Below are 25,904 nucleotides of genomic sequence, written 5' to 3' on the forward strand. Positions count from 1 at the left end.
TCTAAATAGGAAGTGATGTTAGATATTACTCTAAGTACAGCCAATTATTAACATTCAAAGAAATGGACATTCTGATTTATAAATCTTTTGTGACTATAAAGTGCCAGGATCTGGCCTGTAGAGTCTCATAGCCTCTCTTCTTTGTTGATAGAAGAATAGTTCCACTACAGGAAAAGATCTTTTTTACTACCACTCTCTTGTCAACTTCCTACATTGGTTCTGTTGGGAGTGACAGCATCCATCTTGTGACAATGAGGTAAAACACGTGACTATGAAATGCCAACAAATAAGAAGGTAGAAAGATAGGAGACCAGAAATATACCATGGAGCAACTAAACCAAGTTTGATGATCTCCAATTAACTCACTTATTGTTTAAATCTCTATTATCTCTTATTTTGGGCAACTAAATATGTTCTTAACTAAACACACACTTTTGGAGAACCTAATCCCTTTAACTAAAGAGCAGCCTTCCATTACCTACTGGGGAAGACCCAGTTCACTGGCTGTTGTAGGTAGCTCAATCAAGTTCCCAAGGTACCTTGGATTCCCTTCTACCTCAAAACTCACACATATTGCCCTATAGTGCTTATTTGCACACCTATCACTGAACTATGTACATTCTTGTGGTACTATGTCTTATGTGGCATCCCAATGCCTACCACAGAATGAGGCCTACAGTCTCTCTTGGGGAATTGGTTGAATCAATTGATAATGTAGTATCTTGTCACTTTCCTCAGTGACAATATGTCACTCACCCCCAAATTTTATCCTTTTAAAAGTGGTTTTAAAAAGTACCACCTAACTTTTTGGTAGTAATGACTGTAAAAAGGTGTGTGAGGGTTTACTATTGGATGATACTTGAGGAACAACACTAAGTATAAAAATGATTGGGTTCTAATAGGACATCACTGCTCTTAATAGTGGCTGATAGGATCCGATGTGGCATGACGTGCTGTGGTATGGTGCAGCATAGAAGGCAAAAGCAAAGGCTATGGAGCCAATCTCTGGACTCCACTCTCAGCTCTGTCATTCACTTACTGGATGCCCTGAAGCACGTGTCTTCTCCTCTCCTAGACTTCCTTTCCTTATTCTAAAGTGGCATGGTATCTAACTCAGGAAGTTTGTATGAGGACTAAATAAATTAAAAATGAAAACATATGAAGTGCTTAACACAAGACATGACACTTAGTCAATACTCAATAGGTTTTGGTTATTGTTTTTCATCTCAGATACCATCTGGGAGTTGCTTCTTAAGAATTCACAGAATTATCTACCACTTAGAAAGCATACAGTACATTTTTAATGAAAAATCAAAAAACAGCTGGTAACACACCCATTAGAATGGGTAAAATCCAGAACACTGCAACACCAAATGCTGGTGAGGACATGGAGCAACAGGAATTTGCATTCATTGCTGATGGGAATGAAAAATGGTACAGCTACTCGGGAAGACAATTTGGTGGTTACTTATAAAACTAAATATAACCTTACTGTACAATCCAGAAACTGTGCTCCTTGGTATTTACCCAAAGAAGCTGAAAACATATGGCTACCCAAAAACCTGCACATGGATGTTTATAGCAGATTTATTCATAACTGCCAAAATTTGGAAGCAACCAACATGTCCTTTAGTAGGTGGATGGATAAACTGTGCCACAGCCAGACAATGGAATATAATTCAGTGCTAAAAACAAATGAGCTATTAAGCCAGACAAAGCCATGGAAGAATGTTAAATGTATATTACTAAGTGGAAGAAGCCAATCTAAGGAGGCTGTTTACTGTATAGTTTCTACTCTTTGACATTCTGGAAAAGCCACAGGAAACTAAATAATTTTAATGGTTGTCAGTGTAAGGGGGGTTTCAGGAGCAGGATGAATAGGAAAGCACAGAGGCTTTTCAGGGCAGTGACAACACTCTATATAATGATACCTGTCATAGTACATTTGTCTAAACCCACGGAATATAGAACACCAAGAGTGAAGCTTTAGGTAAGCTATAGACTCTGGGTGATAATGATGTATCAGTATAGGTTCATCAATGACAACAAATGAACCACGTTGGTGGGAGATGTTGATAATGGGAGAGGCTGGGAGGGGGGTAAGGAGTATATAGGAATTGTTTGTACTTTCCTCTCAATTTTGATTTGAACCTAAAACTGCTTTTAAAAATAATATACATTTTTTTTAATCCAGCAGGTAGCTGTGGATAATTTCTGAATAGCCAAAGTGATTGGTCATCATTACCAGACCTACATAGTATGTCCAAACTTGTGTTCTGGGGTCCACTGATCCTGAAGTTCCCTCACAGTCCAGGTATGTCATCAAGAGCAAGTTGGTTAACCCTTAAGCATAAAATGGGTATAATGATAGCACTTTCCTTATGGGGTGTTGGGAGGAGTGTATGGGTTCTGCCCTAGTATCTGACACTTAGTAGTCAATAAATGTTAATTCTTTTTAATGAACTCTATAGGAGGTTTTGATGCATGGTGCAGAAAGAAAATGACATTTTATTAAAATGTCCCCTTTTTGCTGCAAGGCCATTTCTAAATCTTATGACATTCAGCTGTATATTGAGCACTAGTCACTCTTGGAACTTTTCCACTCTCTGCATAACAATGAACCTTACCATGCTAAGAGGTTACACACACCATGTCACTCCTCATTTAATAAAGCAAAGTGCTGCATGCAAGGGTAGTTATTCTCATTTGCAAATTTATATCTAATTAGCTCTCTAAAAGCAAATTGCAAATTGGGTCCAAGCAAATCATTCCTAGAGTACTTGCTCTGGTGAACTAAAATGAATAGTGGGTCCATTCTGCAGTTTGCCAGAGATGCTATATAGTGATGAAATTGTGTCTACATGTTTCCTGGAAGAAATCCTAGAAGAAATTCTTCCTGGTTGCCTGCAGGTATACACATTGTCCTTCTTCCCACAGTCTGAAGAGGAATGAAGGACAAAATCTTATGAAGACTAAAGAGGCAAAAGGGAGCCAATGTGGGGGAGAGACAGTCAATAATCAGAACCAAGACCTCAGTGAAGTTCATGTGATATAGGTGGAAAAACAAAGGGTGGCCAAATGAACATCATTTGTGGCAAGACACAGATCTCCTGTGGAAGAAACAGTATGTCTTGTGGACAATGGAATGTGGAAGAACTATGTGGTTCAGGTGCTACTGATACCAGTCCTTTCACTGGTGGGCATGGGAGGGACAAATGACCCAGGTGCAGCCACAGTGAATTTTTAGAGCTGAAACACTTTGGAAAGTCATTTTCTTTCTATATGGATGCCAAGCTGGTGGAGATGAACCCAGGGCTGCCAACATCACACGAAGAAGACTGCTTGAGAATAAAACCGACATAGAAAAACAAGAGTAAGGAGATGAAGAGAAGTGGCTTTGTTGGGTCATTGTTTGAGAATCTGTGTCCATCCAGCCATGAACCTCCTGGACTCTTCAGTTATAAGAGTCAGGGAATCCCCTTTGTGTCTCAGCCACTTTGGGTCAGTTTCTGTCACTTGCAATTAAAGAAAGTCTGACTCATTACTGAGGTAAAGGGGAAGTCATAACTACTTATCATATGTAGTACTTTTTTTTCGAACCCCACCTATCATTGATGTGATCTCTATATTGGTTTTGGTGGCCATATTTTCCCAACCACTTACCCACACAATCCACATATCTGCTCAGACAACTAGAATTTTATTGATACAACTGCAGAATGTCAGAAAATCAGGACTATTCTAAAAGCCTGGGACATATGCAGAAAACACACATCCTGATAGTAATAATCATACAGTCTCATTCCCCTACTGAACTCCTGAGGCATGTATTTCAAACTCACATTCCTCTATTTAGTAATCAGGCTAAAAATATCTTTCCCACACTCTGTGTAAAGATTGAAACACATTGCCCAAAGCTGTTGCACCACATAAATGCAGCAAACTCTAAGCTAGTCAGTCAATATTTGGACCCTGTAGAGAGAATCCCAGGGGAGAATTCAACCCCCCACACCCATACTGCCATTTTGTCTTGTTGGGAGTGAGTCACCTCAGTAATTTGGTTTCTCATTGTCTCACTAACCACTTTATTATACAAGGGTGACACACCTTATGCTGTAGAAAAGTTCTCCTGAGAGAACTGAGAAGCTGTATAAACCCAGGTTCATTCACTCCAGATGTATGGCCCGTGTACTACACATGATCATTTCAGAGACAATCCATTTCAAAGTCTTATGAATTGGCAGTTGACAAGGGATTCCTAAAGCTGTGTCTTCTGGTATGATTTTTGCAATCATCATCTCATTTTTGTAATCCAGAGGGGCTACTGTTGGATTTAGCACTGACTACGTGCCAGGAACCATGTTAAATATTTTGTATGCACTGACTGATTAAATATTCACTGAACCTCATGACATAGAATCTATTGATGTCTCCAACTTACAAATGAGGAAATAGGCTCAGAATAATTGAGCAAAATAGCCTAGATCACACATTTAATAAATGCTGAAACCAAAAATTCTAAGGCCATCTCTATGACTCCCCATAGTCTATGTTCTGAATGCCTACTGTACACAGACTCTTATGATAACTTTGGTATTTTATCTGGAAAGGCAATTTTCATTTTTGTAACTTGAAAATATTTAATAAGGGAATTTGAACCTAATTGATCGGGCACAAGCATAGCACAAAACCACAACAATAAGAGTGCCAGACACAGTGCTAGGCTTTGGGAATACAGCAGAAGACAAGAGAGACACAATTTCTGGCCTCATAAAGCAGCACAAACAGAGAAGCAATGGCAGAGGAAGGCCTGTGGTGTTCTAGGGGAAGCTGAGAGTTGGATAGTCTTCCCTGCTGACATCTGCTCTGCTTTGCTGCCAGCTGGTGATTGGCACTTGACAGAACTGTTTGCCCTTTGAGAGCTTAGTTTTCTAACCAATAAAAGAATAAGATTGGACTAAATGATCTCCAAACCCTCCTCCAGCCCTGGCATTTGATGAGTTACAGGTTCTTCTCCCAGGTTCCTGAAGGGTAGCTATGTAGACAGACACATGATAGAGCATAAGTTTTCAAACTTAGTGAACATCAGAAAAGACTAGGAAAATTGCTAAAAGCAAAGACTTTCCAACTCTCATGTAGAGAGTTGCATCCAGGAATTCCAGGATGGGGCCCCAAGATTTGTATTTTTTAATAAGTCTCCTGGGGATGTTGATGTATGAATTGTGATTTGAAGCCCAGGTATTCAAAGCATTGGCAGCTCTTAGGAGCTTATCAGAAATGCAAATCTTGGGTCCCACTCAAGACCACCAAATCAGAACCTGCATTTCACCAAGCTCCCCAGGCCATGTTCATATATACTGAAATGATTCTAGAAAGGGGCCAACCTCGTTAGTCCTGATGCCATGCTCAATCTCAATACTAAAGTAACCACAGCACACCCTTACTTGTTATTAATTTAATTTCTCTGTAATTGCTACTCCTAAAAGTATCATCTGGAAGAGTATTTTTCAAGTTATCTTTGGCAGAGCCCTAGGCTTCAGTCCTCCAGAGCCATCTCGGGGTAAGGACTAGGTGAGCCCACCTAGACTGAGCTGGCCTCCAGGCTACAAAATCTTCAAACAGAACCACCCCATTTTGATCAATTTTAGAATTGCAGTTTGATTTTCTTTGAAAAGAGGGTTTTGTTGCTTTAAATTTTTTTCAACCAACATCATGCTCCATAGTGCCCATCAATGCCATTAGTACCTTCCCCCTGATACCCAAGAGATGGAGTCAGGGAATGAACCTGGCTCTGTTTTCTCATATACTTCCCTTGGGGGCAGAACATGACCTTCAAAATGTCAAAACCTGTTCCTGTTCCCAAGAGGACTGTTAAGTTACTTTCCTACCCTACTTTAATATGCAATGACCAAGAAAGACACTAATGTGGAAAATTCTGAATTCAGCTCATATGCCATTGCTAGTTTATCTTCTAACAAAAGCTCTGTGTATCTTTTCTTATAAACCAAAAAGTTCCCACCAGTCAATGGGAATTTGATCCTTAAGGTAAACATGAGCAGTCCAGATCTTTCTTTAGACCAAGTACGTTAGAGACATCTGTAGTGATTAGCATTGCTTGGTGGCTCTGAAGTTAGGGAGTCTCGGAATTTACTTAATAATAAGTCAGAAGAAGCACAGGAAAAGATAACTTCAGTTTTATTAATATCTAATGACTGGTTCTCAACTGGAATACATATAACAATCATCTGGGGAGTTTTGAAAAATCTTGATGTCTTGGCTACACTCCAAAAATTTACATTCAAATTTCTGGGAATAGGTCTCAAGTTTCAGTGGGTCCCTGAATGATTTCAATGTGCATGTGAGGTTAAGAACCCCTAACCAGTGTACCACATATGGGAGCACTGGAGATGGAGTCCTGTAAGACATATGTTCACTGGCTCTCCTCTTCCCTCTCTTGGTCCCTCCCTCTTTCACATACAGATGACCATTCATTTATTCATTCAACATTTATTTATTGAACAATCTACTATGTGCTCAATTGGAACTGGGAATTCAAAATTCAAAAATCATCCTCTTGTGGAGCTAATAGTACTACAAACAGATTTTTTTCTTTTTAATTTAGGCATAAAGATGGTGCTATCAAGAAAGTCAACTAGGGTATTGGCGTACTACGTAAACCTAGCCTCTCTGAGAAGGTACTACTAGGTTCTGGGTTAACACCTGAATTTTGGGAAGGACAGAGCTAAAGGAGGATCTAGGGATGAAGCTCTTACACAGAACAATAATAAGCACAAGTGGTCCCCAAATGGGAATGAACTTGGTAAACTGGAAGGATGGGGGAAAAAATCAGGGTGGCTGGAGCTCAGTCAATGAAGAGTAAAGTTAAAGGAAATGAAATCATAGTGGTAGCCAAGAAGCAGATGGTAAAGGTCTTTATAGGCCATAAAAAAGAAAGTTGAAGAGATAATTTGATAATAACTTTAAGAGTGGTAAAATATCTATATGAGAGAGGATACCAATTTCATGAACGATGACCTATTGTCTAACATAACGCTTTTGGATTTTATTTTGCTTTTGGTTTTGGCAAGGAATGGAACAAGGTTTGTACTGTTCCTTGAGGACACATATTAGAATTGCCTAGGAGAGGGCTTCATTCAAGCTGTATGACATACACCCTTGTTCTTCCCCATAGGTGTGATTCTTTTACACTCCCCTAGGGGTGTGACCCTTACCCACAGTGAGCAAGTACTAACAGGAGTAGACCATATCCAGTGATATCAAATAACACTCTGCACATTTAGGATTTTTAGGTGTATATTTCAGTCCAGCTCATGTACCCTAAATTTCTGTATTCTCTTAATGTCTCTATCAGGATATCCCACCACACCTCAATCACAACATGACCAAAAATGAACTCATCTTTACTCATAAACAGCCTGGTATCTCCTCCTATAATCTCTATATCCATTGGTATTAATAGATGGTGGCTGAGGCTGGATCATCTGATGATTCTTCACTAACAAGTCTGCTGCCTGGTCTAGGGTGACCAGAATACCTGAGTGGGAGCTGATCAGGTCCCTCTACTCTCCCGTGGTTAATTTGGCCTTCCTCATAGCATGGTGGTCTCAGATTTGTTGGACTTTCTATATGGCAGCTGGCTTCTCCCTTAATGAGTATTTCAAGAGACAGGATGTGGAATCTGCCAGTCTATTAGGGGCTGAGCCTAAAAATAGTCATAGAATCACCTTTTCAATATCCTCCCGCTTAAAGTAGTTTCTGAGCTCACCCAGATTCAAGGGTAGGAATTAAAGACTCACCTCTCAATAGTAGAAATTTTGGTTAATTTGTGGGTGTGTTTTGTCTACCACAATATATAAAATATACACATACAGCATATATATATATGTATATATATGTATATGTATATATATATGTATATATATGTATATATATACAGCATATATATATATATGTGTGTGTGTGTGTGTATAGATACACACAGCATCTGGTAAAATGTGTATCACTGGAAACATTTATATACACAGTGTGTATTTTATACATATTATATTATATATAATTATATATACAACCTACATAATTATATAGAGAATGCATGGTACCTATTAAACTATAATCTTTCAAATAGAGTCTACTATGGTGGAAACTAAATGCTATCACAGTTACCTTATAGTGATGTCCTATAATCTTTTCATAAACTTAGTGGAACATAGGATCAACAAATATGGGGAGGAAATGAGAAGAGTGACCAACATAAGCATTGAGATGAAACTTTAACTTTCCTGTCAGAGGCATGAGTCACCCTCCATTAGTTGGGCACCATAGGACTTAAGGAAGTTGCTGTCAAAATCCTTCCATGCAATCACTGTGAAGTCACACAGAAAAGGAGGCAGTGAGGGAGACTCACCTCATTGCCCCTGCAGGGTGTTCTGAATGCTTTTGTGTAAGAGGTAGCACCATCATCAGGGAAGAGGATATACCAATTGAAATCATGGCTGCTTAGGTTCTGATGCCTGCCATGCTGGCAGCAATAAAATTGTTCCAATGACCTACCCCCTCCATAGAGTGATCAAAGAAGTTTTATTTCATTTTAGAATCCAATATAGTTAGCGTACAGTGTTATTCTAGTTTCAAGTGTACAATATAGTGATTCAACATTTCTGTACATCACCCAGTACTTATCACCACAAATGCACTCCTTAATTCCCATTGCCTATTTAACCCATACCCCCATCCACCTCCCCTGGGCTAACCATAAGTTTGTTCTGTGTAGTTAAGGTCTGTTTCTTGGTTGTCCCTCTCTCTTTTTTCCCCTTTGATCATTTCTTTTGTTTCTTAAGTTCCACCAATGAGTGAGATCATGTGGTATTTGTCTTTCTCTGACTTATTCTGCTTAGTATTATGCCCTCTAGATTCATCCATTCAACTATTTTCACATGAGAGTATTATTGGATTCTTTTTAAGTGCAAGGATGACCTACAATTTTTCTTGAAATATATTATGAGGGGATAAGTAAAAATGAGCCAACCTAAACAAGTAATATATTAGATCTGAAAATAATTCATTATGACTTGGGTTTATCCCAAGTATGTAAGACATTAGAAAATCTAATTGATGTAATTTACCACATTAATATATTGTGGTAGCTGGTCTTAGAGATGGCCTCTTGGCATCATATCCTTGTTGGCACTGAATCTGGGCTGGCTTGTAACTTCCTTTAACCAATTGAACATGGCAGAAATGTTGCTGTGCCAATTCCAGGAACATGCCTTAGGAAAGCCTGGTAGCTCCTGGTGTGCACTTTGGGTCACCAGATAAAAAGTCTGCTACCAGGTAAGAAGTCCACTACCCAGATGGAGAGAACTTCTGGAGGCCAGACAGAGAGAGGCCCTAAGATTATGAGGAGAAACACTGGCCCAGCCATCACAATATCCCAGCTGCACTGGGATTTCTAGCCATTTCTACTGAGGTACCAGACATATAATAAGCCATCTAAAACATTCCGACATCCAAACTGAGCTACCACATGAGTCCAGCCCCAGATATATTCCCTCTATAACTGCATAAGAGCACCCAAACAAGAGTGCAGAATCATTATCTTGCTGAGCCCTCTCAACCCACAATGTATAAGGTCTAATAAAATGGTAATTCTTCTAATCTACTAAATACTGGCATGGCTTCTCATAGATAATAGATAACCGAAACATTAAAAGAGAATACTCAAAATGATCTCAACTGGTGCAGAAAAAGCATTTGAAAAAAAAGTTCTACATTCATTCATGATAAAAAACAAAAACCAAAAACCAAACGCAATCTTGGAGCAAACTAGGAATAGAAAGGATCTAGCTTCCTTAATATGATAAAGAGGAGCCACAAAAAGAACCCCAGCAGTCCTCATACTTGAAGGTGTATTCCTACTCTGAGATCAAGAAAAAGACAAAATTCCACAGCATTCCTTCTAATTAGAATTATACAGGAGGTTCTAGTCAGTGCAGTGAGGCATAAAGACAAAAAGGAAGAAAAATTTTGTCACTTAAAAAATACGATTTTATACGTATAAAAATCCAAAAAACTATAGCTATGTTACTTGCATTAATAAAATAAACATGTTTTCTAGATATCAATATAAAAATTCAAATCATTTGTAGTGTATACTTGACTAACAAAAAATTTAAAAATAACATTCATAATAGCATCAAAAATTTATAAGAAAAAAATCTAACAAAAGAATTTTAAGACTTCTACTGAATAAATTATAAATTATTAATGGACATTAAAGAAGATGTAAATAAATGATCATAGATTGAGAGCCTCAATACCATATTCTCCTCCAATATAAGCCCAAATTTTTAAATTTATAAACAATGTATATGGAATTGCAAAGGATGGATAACAGTCAAGAACAACAATGGAGAAGCATGTGCCCTGCCAGAGATCAAGAATTACTGTGTTAGAATTAACTGTGGATCAGGATCGGTAAACAGACCAGTGGAAAAGAGCAGCAAATGCAGAAACAGACCCATGCATATAATATGGGAATTTACTGTATGAGAGATGTAGCTTGGCAGTTTGGAAGGGAAAGGACAGATTTCAATGAATGTTGCTAAGACAATATGGTATCCATATTTTTTAAAAGAAGAAAAAATACATATATACATACATATATCTATATATAGAGAAAGCGTGCACTCCACATAACATCATTTATAAAATAATTCCAATTAGTTTCTGATTTAAATAAGACAGAATAAACCATTAAACTTATAAAATAACATAGACTAATGTTTTCATGAATGCAGTGTAGATAAGAATCTCTTAAAATACAAAGAACAGAGCTGGTTTGGAGGTTACATATTCTTTCAGTTCCTGCCTGTCTTGGAAGCTCTTTATCTCTCCTTCCATTTTGAATGAAAGCCTTGCTGGGTAAAGTATTCTTGGTTGCATGTTCTTTTGCTGAGTGAAATAAGTCAATCGGAGAAGGACAAACAGTGTATGTTCTCATTCATTTGGTGATTATGAATAATAGTCAAAGGGAATATAAAGGAAGGGAAAAGAAATGTTGGGAAATATCAGGAAGGGAGACAGAACATAAAGACTCCTAACTCGGGGAAATGAACTAGGGGTGGTTGAAGGGGAGGAGGGCGGGTGTTGGAGGGGAATGGGTGACGGGCACTGAGGTGGACACTTGACGGGATGAGCACTGGGTGTTTTTCTGTATGTTGGTAAATTGAACACCAATAAAAGTTAATTAAAAAAAAATACAAAGAACAATAAGGAAAGGGTTATATATTTGACTGTCATTAAAAAAAATACACCATTAAGAAAGTGAAAATCTATAGATTGGGGAAACATATAACCAATGAAGGGTTTGCTCTCAGAAAACAAAAAAGAACTCTCCCAAAACAGTAAGGAAAAAATAGGCAAGACAACAGAAAAAAGTCTGCAAAAGACTCAAGTCTTTTGTTTTTCAAAAGATTCAAATGATGCATAAATAAATATATTATCAATAAATATCTTTTACAAAAGATCCAAATGATCAATAAATAAATATATGAAAATATGTGAAAAAATATAATACAATGTATGCAAATAAAAACAAAATGAAATGCTATTGTGTACATCTACTAGATTAAGACAAAAATGTTAAAGTCTGAAAGTACCAAGTGCTGGGAGAACATAGAACGTTGGGAATTCCCACATAGCTGGTATAAATAATATTATCACTTATTTGCCACTATCTATTCAAGTTAAAGATCTACTTATCCCATGACTCAATGATTTCAACCTTGGGTGTGTACCTAAAGAAATGGGTGCACATGTGCTCTAGAATATTTGCAGACTACAGTAGATCCAAACTGGGATATCCACCCTAAGTACAATGGATAAATTATAGTATGTGCACACAATGGTATGCCACACAGCAGTATAAATGACCAAACTACATGGAAAAATCTTGCTAACATATATTGAGCCAAAGAAGTCAGATACAAAACCATGATTGAATTTCTATGTAAGTTCAGAAACATATACTTTGGGGTTTTCATTGATATTAGGTAAAAGTAAGAAGACAAGGATATCATAATGGTTACCTCCAGAAGAATCCAAGGGACTTGTGTTGGGGAGAGGCTCATGGACTACAGCAATAATCTTTTTCTGGCCAAGGATAATAATTATATCATTAGGGGTTTTTTTTCTTTCTTTCTTTTTTAGTTGTGGTAAAATATACATAATGTCAAATTTACCATTTTAATCATTTTTTATATATAGTTCTACAGCATTAAGTATATTCATACTGTCGTACATTCATGGATGTCCATTTTTACCATTGTTCCACTAACTGTAAAAAATGTTTTATTCACTTTTCTGTGTTTATTTTATCTAACAAGAAAAAGAACAAAAACAATATAAGGTCAAGGGTGTGTGCAAAGACTCAGTTACAGAGGTATTAACCATAACCCTGTTTATAATAAAAAACAATCTGAAACATTGAACCACCACTTTGAATTGTATGAAGGGATGGATCAAACATCAGAACACACAGATCTATGGAAGGGATTTCATGCAGCCTCCAGAAATGATATCATAGAAGAAAATGTCATGGCACAAAAAACAATTGAGGTGTATAATGTGGTGGAAAAATATGTTTATAATACATTATGCACAGGTATTCCAGTGTTTTAAGATAAACTACAAATATTTATGTAAGGAAAAAGACTAAGACAGATACATTATAATTATTAACTATGATTCTATTTGAGTAGTGGTTTTATGAGTGACTTTTGTTTTCTTTGTTTTGCTCATTTGTATAGTTTCAATTTTGAAGAATGAATATGCATTAGATTTTAAGGGAATAAGAAGGAAACAATATATTCTACTGGGAAAAATAACAAAAAAAGAGACTAGAGATCTCCAAATGGGAAATATGAAACCTGGTATTAGCTTATAGGTATATCTGGAAAACACCAGAAATCTTACCAGCTCCCATCAGTTATATTTGAATATAACTTTCCCCTGTCAGTTACCTCTTTCCTACCTGGTTACTTTCTCCCAGAGTCCTAGTTCTGACAGTAAAATGAAATTCTCGATGTCTGCTTTGAAAGAAAGTAGGGCAGTGGAGGTAGGGGGAATCCTCTGAGAACAGCCTGCTCCTAACTGAAGAAAGTGAAAATCCTCCAAACATTGCAGGCACAGTTGATGGATCATCCCTCAGTTTTCTTCCATCTGGTCTGTGGCCTCTTACAGAAACCAAGACAAGACAAATGAAGTGTACCTGACACAGGAAATGAGGGTAGTCATTTGGGTGATAGAGCACCAGCTCCCCATAAAATGCTTGGAGTGAGGTGGGCAGTGAAACATAAGGCGCCAGTCACAGTGCTCGTATCTGACTTCATGCTGGGTAAGTAGACACCAAACAATAGGTAAGTAGAGAGGACTCCACAGTCAGTACACAAATATGCCTCATAGCCAGGCTGGGTCACCCTGTGCATACCTGTTAGCTCATCAGAATGGAATTCCCAGTGGTAAACTGTGCTTGAATGCTTTTCCCCATGCTAGTGACCCCATACTAGGATAGTACTTCATAAATTTATAAAATAGGAGAATTCACAGAATATTCTATAGCAGGTAAAGACAAAAACCATTAAGTGGAAAAATAGTAATGATTCATTATGTACATGTGTGGCAAGCAACTACTATAATTTATTTGCATTATATTTGTCAATAATATGACAAGACATGATATATAAGAGATTGGAAAGTGCTGAGACTACTGTAGGTTATCCTCACATAAAGTCTGAAGGAAGAGAAGGGCTGGGGGTGGGGGGTACAGAGGGACTTATATGTTAAGATACTATTTTTTAGTTGAAGTCTAGTTATTGTTAATAGATGTACTGTAAAATAGGGGTCAAATGAATCAGGGAAAAGTTAAATTAATTAAAAGTACACATAGTTTCAGGAATCTGTAAGGTCTTTAATTGACTAAAATGCATGTGATGCTCCAAAAATAGAAATAGTACAAAGCTACTGTGCAAACCTTTTTGACCATAGAATATCATCTAAGGAATTCACTTTGGAAACTGCTTCAGTAAAGTAATCCTTCTCTAGTTACTTTTTTCCACATAGGAGAGAGACAATATACTCCTCTTTCTCACCGACTTCATTGGGTGTGTGATATAGAAGGGGTTTATCTTCACACAATGTTTCAGTACTTCCCTATCTGATGATATGGTTGTCCTCCCACTGACTTTTTCTTGTATTTATGGGAAGTGATAAACTTGATAAAGCTCAAACTACTAACAAGTATCAGGGGTTTTCATCAACCAAACTAAGTACTACAGCCTTTGCAAAATGACCTCCCAGAACTCACAGGTAGTCTGTTACTGGAGCTATTAATACTGAGCCAGGAGTACACTTTGTCATTGTTTTCTGTGTATTTTCTTTCCCAAAAGGAAACAACTGGGCTCAAAGAAATGAATAGAGAAATGTATGGAAATATCTTAAAAATTGCATCTCCATAATTTTGCAAATAAATGAAGAATGAATGTATAATTTATCTATGTACACTTACATGCTTATCACAGTTAACTGTCATTCTGTATGGCACTCTAGGTTTTCTTTGAAAATAATGGAATATAAATACTCAGAGAAACTGGCCCATAGAGGAAGTTAAGTTGTAATGAGGACTAAATTGATTAAGAACATGGCTAGGAGTTATGTGGTCTTCTTCACCTTTTCTAAGTTGCCAGGTAGGCTTTTATTTTGCAGTACTGAAACCTCCAGCCATATGAGCAAAAAATTCAAATGAAGTCTATCTGCCAAAAGAAATAGAACTGAGCATTTATTCTCTGTTCCTGCTTCCACTTGGAAGATGCCTTTTCCCCTAAGAACACGTTTAAAAGGATATAAAAGTGGCTTTCTATTTTTGGCCAGAAGCAGAAAATGAAAGACAATGGAGAAAAATATTAGCTCAGCTTTTCCAGGCTTGAAATAATGTGTGAGTTTTGCTGTTTTTCCAACTTTTGAGAACAAGTCTGGTAGAATGCTTAATTCATTCAGCTCGTGAATCACCTTTCCTTTGTGGGAATATTAATACCAAGCTAAAATTTCTCCATATGAGGAAAGAAAAAACTTAAATGCAGCAAAGCTAGGAGTAGATTGGTAAATAAAATCATTCTGTCTCTACCACATTAATTCTCCCTTCATCCTTTGGAGGTCCTGCAAACTGTAGCAGTGCATCATTTAAATGGTACCTTCAGGTGTTTCACTGAGACATAATTAAAATTGATGTTGTCATCTGGCGTTTCCTTGTGCAATTTGTCTAACTCCTTGCAAATGGTAAAACAAAGCTCTTCAATATGACTTTGTCTTTCTTCAAGAAACTACCCAAGATTTTCTTGATGTGCTCTGAAAACTGGCCAACTGAAAGAGAACTTAAGACTCCCTACAGGGATTTCCTTAGCAATATATCCAAGTGGTTCATTTGACTGGACCTGTCATGACAGGCAAGTTAGTATCCCCAAGACATTTCACTGAATTGTTAAAAAGCACTAATTAATTTTTTAAAAACTTTCCCTATATCCTTACATTTATTTACTTCCCCAAAAGATATGTATCAGGCTCATACTATGTTAGAAATACAGTTAGAAATACAGTTAGAAATAAGGCTATAATAGCTTGCAAGCTCCCATCCATTAGTAGAGCTCATGGTACAGTAGGAAGGCAGACTTGAAACTAGTAATTAACAATAACACGTGACGAGCACATAAAGAGGAAGTAACTGGTGATGTGGATTTAACCTGCAGGTCAGGAAGGTCACCCTCCCTGAGGAAGTGAGTTCAAGAAACCTCCTGAAGGATGCTGAGTGGGGATGGGGCTGAGGAACAGAACAAGTCAAGGGAGAGATACGGGCTGTAGATCTTCGGAAATAAAAGAGTGAGGCCCTTTCTTTCTGTTTTTCACACATTGGTCCAAGTTTTGCCTTTAGTTTCACATACACTTAGACTACTTGTTCCCCTCTAGAAGACCACTAATTAGATTTATGTTCTACTATTTTTATTTCTTTTGTGCTTCTTTAGAATATAATGATTTAAGAATGAGAACTCATATTCATTGAACATTTACTTCTCACCTAGCCCCCTGAATTCTCACAAAATCTTTTATTCACATTTGAGGGAAACTAGAGATCAGGTTACCCAGCGAGACAATTCCTGAGCTAGAATTCAAAGCCGCATGTGAGATGGCAATGTTCAAATACAAGATTTTAACCAGTTTACTGGTGTTTCTTCACGTTTAGATCTTACCAATTATTTAATCAAAATGATAAGGGTGGTGTTGTGGAGGAGGTGTTAAAAAGACTCCCTGGAGCTCATTTAGCTGTTTTGAGTCTGAATTTCTGAGGATGTGGTCTTCGAATTTGCATTTTAACAAGTTCCCCAGGTGCCTCCCATGCATTTGAGAACCACTGAACTTCATCCCAGTTCCAGGCACCAAGTAAAAGAGAAGGGGGTGGAGTGGAAAGGGAGGGAAGGAGGGAGAGAAAGGAGGCAGAGAGATCATTGATGATGCACTTTACTATACTCTTGTCCATGTTCTTAGAGTACTCTTCTGCCTATTTGGTGAAATGCTGCAATGCAGAATGGTTATGATTTTCAAACTGCAAATCATTTAGCCTCATGCATTGGCAAGATGTCTCGGCAAGGCACAGAGAGCTGCTTATTCAGGCTTCAGCCAAGCTGTGAAAAGTGAGGCTTTTTCAGAGGAAGTGAGATAAGACAAAAACTTATGAAAACAAACATCCTGAGGCTGGTGTTCAAAAGGCCACTGGCAAAATCTATAGTCTAATGTGAAGTGAGCTAAACAAACACATTACTGGGCCATCCAGGAAACGTGAAGCAGATGCCTGGAAGTGGGATGTGTGTTTTCAACCTGGGTAGAAATATCCTGGGGAGTGATGATACGGAATCAGACACAAAGTTCAGATAAAAACAACAAGGGGGATTTGCAACAGGCAGTGTCTCCGGAATGGACAGGAGGCTCTTGTCAAAGAGGTTCAGAGCAAGTTCAGGGAAGGTGGGAGATGGGTGCTCCAATCTCACTTAAAGTTGCATGACCCAGTTTTCTCCCAATCCTGCCATTACCTAAGGGCAGCTAGTTAAGGAAGGAGTGATGGCAGAGACCCGCTGGCCCCGGCCAAAGTGTTAGAGCTTCTGCTACTGAAAAGATTATGGTGCTGCCTAGCTCCTCCTATTATGTACTTTAAAATAAAAACAATACCAATTCAAAATGTGAACAAAGGTAGTTCAGCAACATTCCAAGTTTCCCTCTGAGACTAATTCAATGCTTTTTGAGAAATACAAAACAGCATTTTCTGGCAAAAAAAAATGGTTTTGTGTGCTTCGCTGGTACCCAACACACAAGCTTCATCTGGTGAGATGGCATAAATAATGTGTTTTTGAATTCCCTGGAACGGATGAGGTACTCACTCAGTGGTAGTTATTATTATTCTTAATAATAGCAATATATGTTCCCAATTACATTTACTGTGGGCTCCTTTCCTAGCTAAGGCTCTCCCTTCTGTGGATGCAGTCTGGCTAGCGTGGTACTATTTGGCATTATTTGAACCCAGCTCTGCAGAAATGAGGAAGGTGCCCCATCTTCCCTCTCCTCGGAATCAGAGTCTAATTCTCTGACATGGTCTCCCCCCACCAGCCCTTCCTCCCCTATGCTTTCCCTGTCCTATCATGACATTTAATTAGTTATTTTTGCTTGCTTTTAATTAAAGAAACACCATTTGCATTCATCCTAGAACCATTTACTGAATGCCATCTAACTCTTGACATTTATTTAGGAACCATCATTTTATTTTGCAGAGTTTTTTTTAGCATGAATATTTGATGACTAGAGTAACTCACAACCCTCTCTAAGAACAGGCTCCTTCCTCTCCCTCTAGAAAGCAATACCAGTCAAGTCAACCTTTAAATTCATTGTGATTCCATCACACTGAAATTTCAACTGCATTCTGGATTTACATTATCAGTAATAATTGGGAAAGCTAGAGTATATTTTAAGGTAGCCCCACATATTTTTGTTGTGCCTTGAAAAATTACATATATTTCCTCAAATTTTTTTTTCCTTGGGAAGTAATTTTTCTGCCAGCAGCAATGTTTAAATGTTGCAGTTGTCATGGTAAAGTCTAATTATTATTACAAGTAAACTTTTCCAGATCTAGATCTGGGTACAGGCAGGACCAGATATACTCCAGGAGAAGAAAAATGACAGCAAAAACTCTTAGCCACTATTCCCTTTGTTAAAAAATTGCATTCGGGTCATTTAATTCTACCCATGACATCAAGGATGCCTATTTTTATAAAAAGCTGGTTTTACACAGCAGGAAAATTGGCCCTTTCGTTATAATGCCTAATGATTCATGGTTGTTAGGGAACTTTTTCACAGAACAAAGCAGATTGGATTTGTTGGTGAAGTTTGCATTCCACAGCATCTCTTAGGGTCTTTTGGGGGGTCAGGGATTTAAGTCTTAGAAATTGTGTTTGGGCTCCAAGTTGTCCAGTTCCATTTTCTGGAGTTTCTGAGGGCAATTGTAAAACTGGTAAAGAGGCAACAATGTGAGCTGATGCAAGACATCACTGCCCATGAAAAGACCCAGAGGCACTGAGGGTCTCAGTTCTTAGCAACAAGACAGCAAAGCTCACTGAGTAGGGAAAGCAGCATGGGCAATAGAGAAAGGTAGCCATAGTAGGGGTGATCAAAATCATGTAAAACGGCTTAAACTTTTAAAAATTACATAGGCGTGTTCTCTAAGTCTGCCTTGGGATAGTCAAGGGTTTCTGCCTCCAGGAGCAACTCACTGAGGTCTGAAGGAGGATTTTCTCCTATACATACTTGTTCTTCTCACTTGGGTTCCTGATTCTTTCATTTAGGCCTGTATCCAAGGGGCAGGTTTTGGTAATCGCAGGGCAGATCGTGTTTTAACGAATTTCTTCTGAGCCCCTAGTATATCTAGGGGCATAAGTACCCTGTTTCCTGAGTTCTAGAAAGTCCATCCATCAAGTTAATACTGGAGTATAGGGAGAATACTGTATTGATATAAGTTATATCTTGACATATTTTAAAATATGAAAAAAGAGTTTATTTTAGAATAAGGTGCTTGTGGGATATTCAAGAATACAGTTATATTAAGAATATGGCTTTAAATCAGACTGACCTAAGTTTAAATCCTAGCTCTGCTATGGATGAGTGAACTGGAACAAGTTATTTAACCTCCCTATGCTTCAGATTTCTCATCTTTAAATCGGGATAATGGGCACTGTTTCATAATTTTTTGGAGAGGCTGAAAGTGTTGTTAGTAAAGCATCAATATCACCATCATCATTGTCATTCATCCAAAGCCTGGGCTAGAGATTCACAATGTGATGGTTGTCAACATATAGGCACCAGGTGAGGGAGTATGCATAAAGATTAAGAATTTGGCACTTGATATCTGGGTTTTGATCTCAGCCCTGCAACTTCCTAGCTGCGTGTCCTTGGGCTTATTCAACCTGTCAGGGCTTTAATTTTCTTGTTAGTAAATGGAAACAACCATAGCAATGATCTCTAAGAGTTAATGTGAGGCTTAAATTAATGACTATACATAACATGACTGGCCCAATGCGTGGCACCTGGTAGTCAATAATTATTAGCAATTTTTATTTTATTGTTAAATGGTACTTATTTTAAAATCTTTTCTACTGTGATAAAATACACATAACAAAATTTTCTACTTTAACAATTTTTAAGTGTACAAATTCAGTGGCATTACTTGCACTGATCCTGTTGTACAGCCATCACCATCCTCCATCTCCAGAACTTTTTCATTTATTCCAAGCCAAAATTCCTTACTCATAAAGTAATCACTTCCGATTCTTTCTCCCCAAGCCTTGGTAACCAGTCTTCTGCTTTATGTCTCTATAGATTTGAGTTCTCTAGGTATCTCAGTAAATAAAATCATATAGTAATTGGCCTTTTGTGACTGGCTTTTTTCAACTAGCATAAGGTCCTCAGGATTGTTCCATGTTGTCACATCTGTCAGAAGTCTTTCTTTTTAAGGCTGAATAATAGTCCTTTGTGTGTATATACCACATTTTGTTTGTTCATGTGTTTATGGATATCTGGGTTGCTTCCCTCTTTTGGCCATTGTGAATAATGCTTCTTTGAACACTGGTTTATATAGTGCTTATTAAAATACAGCATCGGGTCATCTGAGAAGCAATTTGATAAGAAGAAAAGCCTGAGGAGCTCCAACACTTAAAGAGCAGGCAAGGTAAGACTTACTCCTTTAGGAAAGTTCTTTGAAGGGTTTTAAGAAAAGGGAGGGTTTGGTCTCATTCATAGGGTGTTTGCAAAACATGTCAAGGGTCCGATCTAGGATTGTGGCATTGCACACAGGCCAGAGTGAACATATAGGCATGCTAAGGAAGTGTCATGAAAAGAGAACATACCAGCAAGAATCGCCAAAATCAAAACTTCACAGCCTCTTCAAGAAGGATTTGCTGTCCTCAAGTGCTTACAATGTGCCTGGCACTGCTAAGTCCATTACATCATAGGTTTAATCCTCTCTGCTCCCATAAAGAGAACCATCCTATCTAGTAGATGAGGACATCCAGTATTGTGTAATTACTGTACTTTCAGAGTGAGCTAGTGCTCAAACCAGCACTTCACCCTGGGTCTGCCTCCTGCTAAAACCTGGATTCAGAAGCAATATGCTCTGTGCCGTCCCTGAACAAGGCAAGAACTCATTTCCCATTTCCTTGTATCTGACTTGATTATCTCTTGGCACGGTCTTTAAGACATTTTCAGAATCAAAGGAGGTCCATTAAGTTTCTAATGAATTTGACACATTTATATTCATATTTTTTGGGGGTTGCCAAGGAAATCCAAACCACAACTTAGCCTGTGATATCCCTGATCTTTTCTTCACTAGATGTTCAAGTTATACTCTATGCATCACAACATGGTAAAGCCATACAAAGAGTAGATCTGAGGCCCGGAAATTTTCCTGATCATAACTGCATTCATGTTTTATAATTCATGCCTTTTTTATAGAACATGTTTCATGTTCTATAAAAAAGGCAACCCAAGTAAGAATGACACTTCCGATATCTTCGGCTGCCTTCCAAAAAAATAAATTTTTTTTTATTATTTTTTTTGGAGATTTTATTTATCTATTCATGAGAGACAGAGAGACATAGGCAGGGGGAGAAGCAGGCTCCCTGCAGGGAGCCCAGTGCAGGACTTGATCCCAGGACCCCAGGATCACAACCTGAGCCAAAGGCAGAGGCTCAATCACTGAGTCACCCAGGTGCCCCCAAAAAGAATTTTTATAAATCAGATATGTGGCACAATTGTGGTATACCATTTCCAAGGCAGTTCCTAAAGTTTCATTTTCCTCTTATGCCCAAGGGAAGAGACATGAGCATCCCATACCCGGAATATTTCCTTCTAGAAATACTTGACTGTGACAGATTTGTTGGTGATTCCTCAATCATTAAGGTGTTAGAACAAGCTAAAAAGCCATTTCAAAAGATTCAACAGGCAAAAATAATTTCCTTTCTATAAAATGGTTATGATGCCAGTCATAACTCTTGAACAGGATCAAAGTGATGATCAAACACAGTGATAGATGTAAATTTGTGTACCAGAAAGTACCTTAAATATATAAGGATTATTTTTATTATTACAGGTTGACCTGTTTTATATTTGATGTTATAAACTTGAAAGCACTTTGTATTAGATAGCTACTGATGTACGATAAAACCTAAATTTAATTCAATTTTTAGCCTTTCTTAACAAGCTTCCAAATTTAGAAAATTGGCATATATATTCTAGATTTAATGGAGTGACCTAGACTCTGAAGTTTCTTCACCTTCAGCATTGTCACTGGGGACATTTTGGTCCAGATAATACTTCATTGTGAGGGCTATCTTGTGCATTGTTGGATGTTTTGAAGTATCCCTGGCTTCTATCCCCATCCCTGAGCCACAACAATCAAAAATGCAAATGTCCCCTGCGGGGCAAAACTGCCCCAGATTGAGAACCACTTCTATAGACAATGGATATGGCATAACAGCATGGATGGTGGCAAGTTCTATACAATTTTAAGATTTTTCAGTGTTGTTTCTGCTTCATAGGGCAAACACACTTTAACCCTTTTCCTTCATAAATCTGAGAAGTTGAACTGAACATCTCATAGTGTGGCACTGAATTATGTGGCTGACTGTTGCAGATTCTAAGGGATTAGCCATACTTGGCTAAATTAGCATTTGGATTATGTCAACATGGAGACACAGAAGAGAACAAATGTAAAAGCAAATGAAATGGGACTTTGTTTTCTCTGTTTCCTATCCCAAATGCTTTATATTTTTGATGTTAAAAAAAAGACTCAACATTGCCCACACACAATTCAGCTTAACACACACACACACACACACACACACACAAATCTCTAATAAAGGCCCCCAGTATCCTCTGGTCTTGTCTTCTATGTGAAACAGGAAAATCTGAGAGCAAATCTGTCTGCTGAATAGCAATTTCTTTTTTTTTTTCTTTTCTGAACAGAAAATTTCACCAAGTTGTCAACCTCTGAGGAGAACTTTATCAAAGTTACTTGCTGTTGCTACCTGTTAAATAAGATACCAAAATCCTTGGAGCTTATCAGTTTCAGAGAAATCAGAAATATAAAAATGTGTCAGATTTGACACTTCAGTTACACCTTTCCCTGTAAGGCCACCAAGGACTCTATAGTTTAATTAAGCCTTCAAATTTAGAGAGGGCAACAAAGACGTAGATAAAGTGATTCACCCAAGGTCAATGTAGATGGAAAATGACAGACTAAAAAGTGAACACCGAAGGGATTTTCAAGTTTCTTTTCTTGAGTTATTTTTCATCCCTCTCTCCTAACTTCTATCTTCTTCTTTTTTTCATTCTGCCTTCCTTATCTTATTACTGATGATTCTGTCAACACAGTGCTCAGCTCATAATAGATACTCAAGGAATATCTATCACTCAACGAAAGAAAGACTCAAACCACAGAAACCAAGGGAAATAAATCACAGCAACTTCTCATTGAAAAGATTATTTGACTTAGAAGAATATAGCATTGTGACTGTTAAAAGGTAAAAGTGCTGACCAACAGCATTTTCAGTTCATGGCCACAGATTTCAAATGGATGTTCAGTAGTACCTAGCAATCCTACTGTCTAAGACATCCAATTACCAGTCTCTAAAACAATGAATTCCATGAATAACCTTAGAACTCCATCTTTGGTAAACAGTGAAACACTAAAATAAAAACAAATGTACAGGTAAGACATTGGCTCAGCACAGCTTTAAAAAATGTCTGCTTTTGATGAAGCCTATCTACAAGCAGTGGAACATGTGGAGGCCAGTCAAAAAAATCCCAACTGGAGCTTTAAAACTGACAGCTCTTGAGTCTCCACACACTGCCATTTGAAAACAGATGTCATGCCTTCCCTTCTTTTAAGGTATTCCATGGGCATACACACAGAAAAATAAAAACCTCATTTCACTGGTGATTCTCTTCCTTCTCCATTCAATCTCATGTCAAGGAGACGGCAAAGAGACCAAAGCCAAGTGTACCTTCTAGTATCCTTGCTCAAGGAGCTCACTACATGACAACCACATAAATCACATATCACATGCAAACGCTCACAGAACCCCAGAAGTTCAATTACTTTGCACATTACTATAGTCACTGATATAGGTGCTTTGGTTACTTGCAGTCTCTAGCAGTTGATAGTTTCAAGCTGCAAGTAATGGCCTTGCGGTTTCCCTGATTGTTATTTCCCCTAAGAATGCTTAGTGGAATTCATGCAACATCATCAGACTTACAGAAACATTTCACATGCGTGTCAGCTTTGATGGAGGTACAGCAATGACAAGAGAACAGATACATAGATACGCCTCAATCTTGTTCCTCTGCCCTGTTGCACTTGAGCTATTATAAATGCTTACTATCTAAATTCCCTACTTCCACTGTACTCCTTTGCCAACCTATCTCCCCTAGATAGAGTGTGAACATCACAGCTGGACTGATAATTCTAAAATGTAAATCAGACCATGTCACCTCCCTGTTTAAAACTCTCCAGAGCAATTTTATTGTCGAGATCAACTGGCCCCTGCTTGAGCCAGCTTCCCACTGTCCCGGTATGCTCTTGCCACTGCCTCCAATCAGCCCAAAGTTTCCAAGCCTCAAAGCCTTCACATGAGCAGCTGCCCAGCCTGAGAAATTTTGCCCCGTCTCATTTTGCTCGTGTTTCCATCAGACAGTGCTTCTTCAGACATATCTCCCCTGCAGACTTTATCTACATAGGTCTCCCCCTTCATTCTTTATCAGAGTACCCCAATTACTTTCTTCATAGCAACACTCTCAGTGTGCAAATACTTGTTTATGAATAGTTGTGCTTATTTCCTTATCTCTCCCCTCCAAGACTGTAAGAGATTGTGTCTTTCATTCTCTGCTGTAGAGCAAGTTTACAACTGTATTGGACATGAAGCAAGGATAATAGACATTGCTTAAATGAACAAATATATATCATTACACAAATGGATAACAGCTTTGAAGAAACACTTTTCCTGGGAAGAAACCAAATTTAAGCCTTCTGTCCAATGATTACACATACCCATTTAGCCTTCTTTTTCTTTGTTCTGTGTCTGCTTGTCCTTTTACCAAGTTTGGGATTTACAGGAACTCCGAGTTTTCCAACGTGGCATGGCCCGAGGAAATGCCAAGTCCATTGCTTATGTTTCATTCCCAGACTTTTGACCCCTGTATATTTTAAGAGAAATCTAACCTTGATTCATTTATAGTTGGTAAAAACTATTTCATCTAATTGTCCTCAATTTTTTTAAATCAAAACCTTCTTTTGCTGACACAGGAAGTCATATTTTGTCAAGACTAGATGAACTTGAACCCAGAGAGGTTTGAATTCTACTGCAACCTCAAAAACCACAAAAATGGAAGAAATTTGGGAAGTCAAATATGTCCTTGTGCCTCATCGATAGGGCCTAACATTTTGTTCATCTTGGGAAGATTTATGTATTGCCAGTTTCAGCCCTACCATAGTTTCTCAGTACAGGCATGAGATACAATGTGGAAACTCCGGCTTCAGAAGACAGCTTTCACAGCAACCCCTTTTAGCTGTAGAGTTTCTAATGTAACCTTTGAAAACAGCTGGTCCAAATTCCATCTTGCCCCAGACCCACACAGACCTCCTCTGCATTATATTCAGTTTGAGGACAAAGGAAGTTCAGGGAGGAGCACTGAGTAAGATGTGATTTGGCCAAGTGATTACAGCTGCTTTTGCAAGCAGCCACCCAGAATGCAGATTTTTCTTTCTTTTTTTTTTTTTTTTCAAACCTTCAAATGACTTATGGAACTGTATACTTTTATATTTTTTTCCCCAAAACTGACAGAGGTCTTAACCCTTCTGCATGTTGTCCTACCCGTTAAAGTAAACCCTCGACAGTCACAAGGCATATCTCCTCATTACCTGGTTAATCCCCACATACACAAAGACTACTACAGCTCTTAATGTCCATCAACGAGGTATGGTAAAATATAATTAAATAATGTGTGACACCTCTGACTTTGAAGGAGAGTTGTAATATAAACAGAGTGTAAGAGAAGAGAACGGAGTCCTTTTAGTCCTGAGTCAGGAGTCAGACAATCTTAGGTTTTTACTTTAGCTCTTTCACCTGTAAGTTCTATTACCTTCAGTTCAGTTTTCTCATCTGAAAAAGCAGGGCTAAATAAAAGAAATTTCCACGTTAGAGGATTACTGTGAGACTCAAATAAGTTAATGCAGATAAAATGCT

General features: G+C 38.0%; 1 long non-coding RNA gene across 26 annotated transcripts in view; it reads left to right on the forward strand.

Moving 5' to 3' along the window:
• The window catches only part of LOC121494882, a 364,318-nt gene that overhangs the window by 286,821 nt on the left and 51,593 nt on the right, over window positions 1-25,904 (forward strand). For 23 of the 26 annotated variants that reach the window (XR_005988902.1, XR_005988895.1, XR_005988901.1 and 20 more), the window contains 2 exons: window positions 2,195-2,314; window positions 13,261-20,332. This is a non-coding gene — a long non-coding RNA (uncharacterized LOC121494882). The remainder of the gene's footprint in view (window positions 1-2,194; window positions 2,315-13,260; window positions 20,333-25,904) is intronic. The other 3 variants (XR_005988898.1, XR_005988903.1, XR_005988907.1) reach the window with 3 other exon arrangements.

This window comes from Vulpes lagopus, chromosome 7 (assembly GCF_018345385.1).
Source record: "Vulpes lagopus strain Blue_001 chromosome 7, ASM1834538v1, whole genome shotgun sequence".
Taxonomy (NCBI): Eukaryota; Metazoa; Chordata; class Mammalia; order Carnivora; family Canidae; genus Vulpes; species Vulpes lagopus.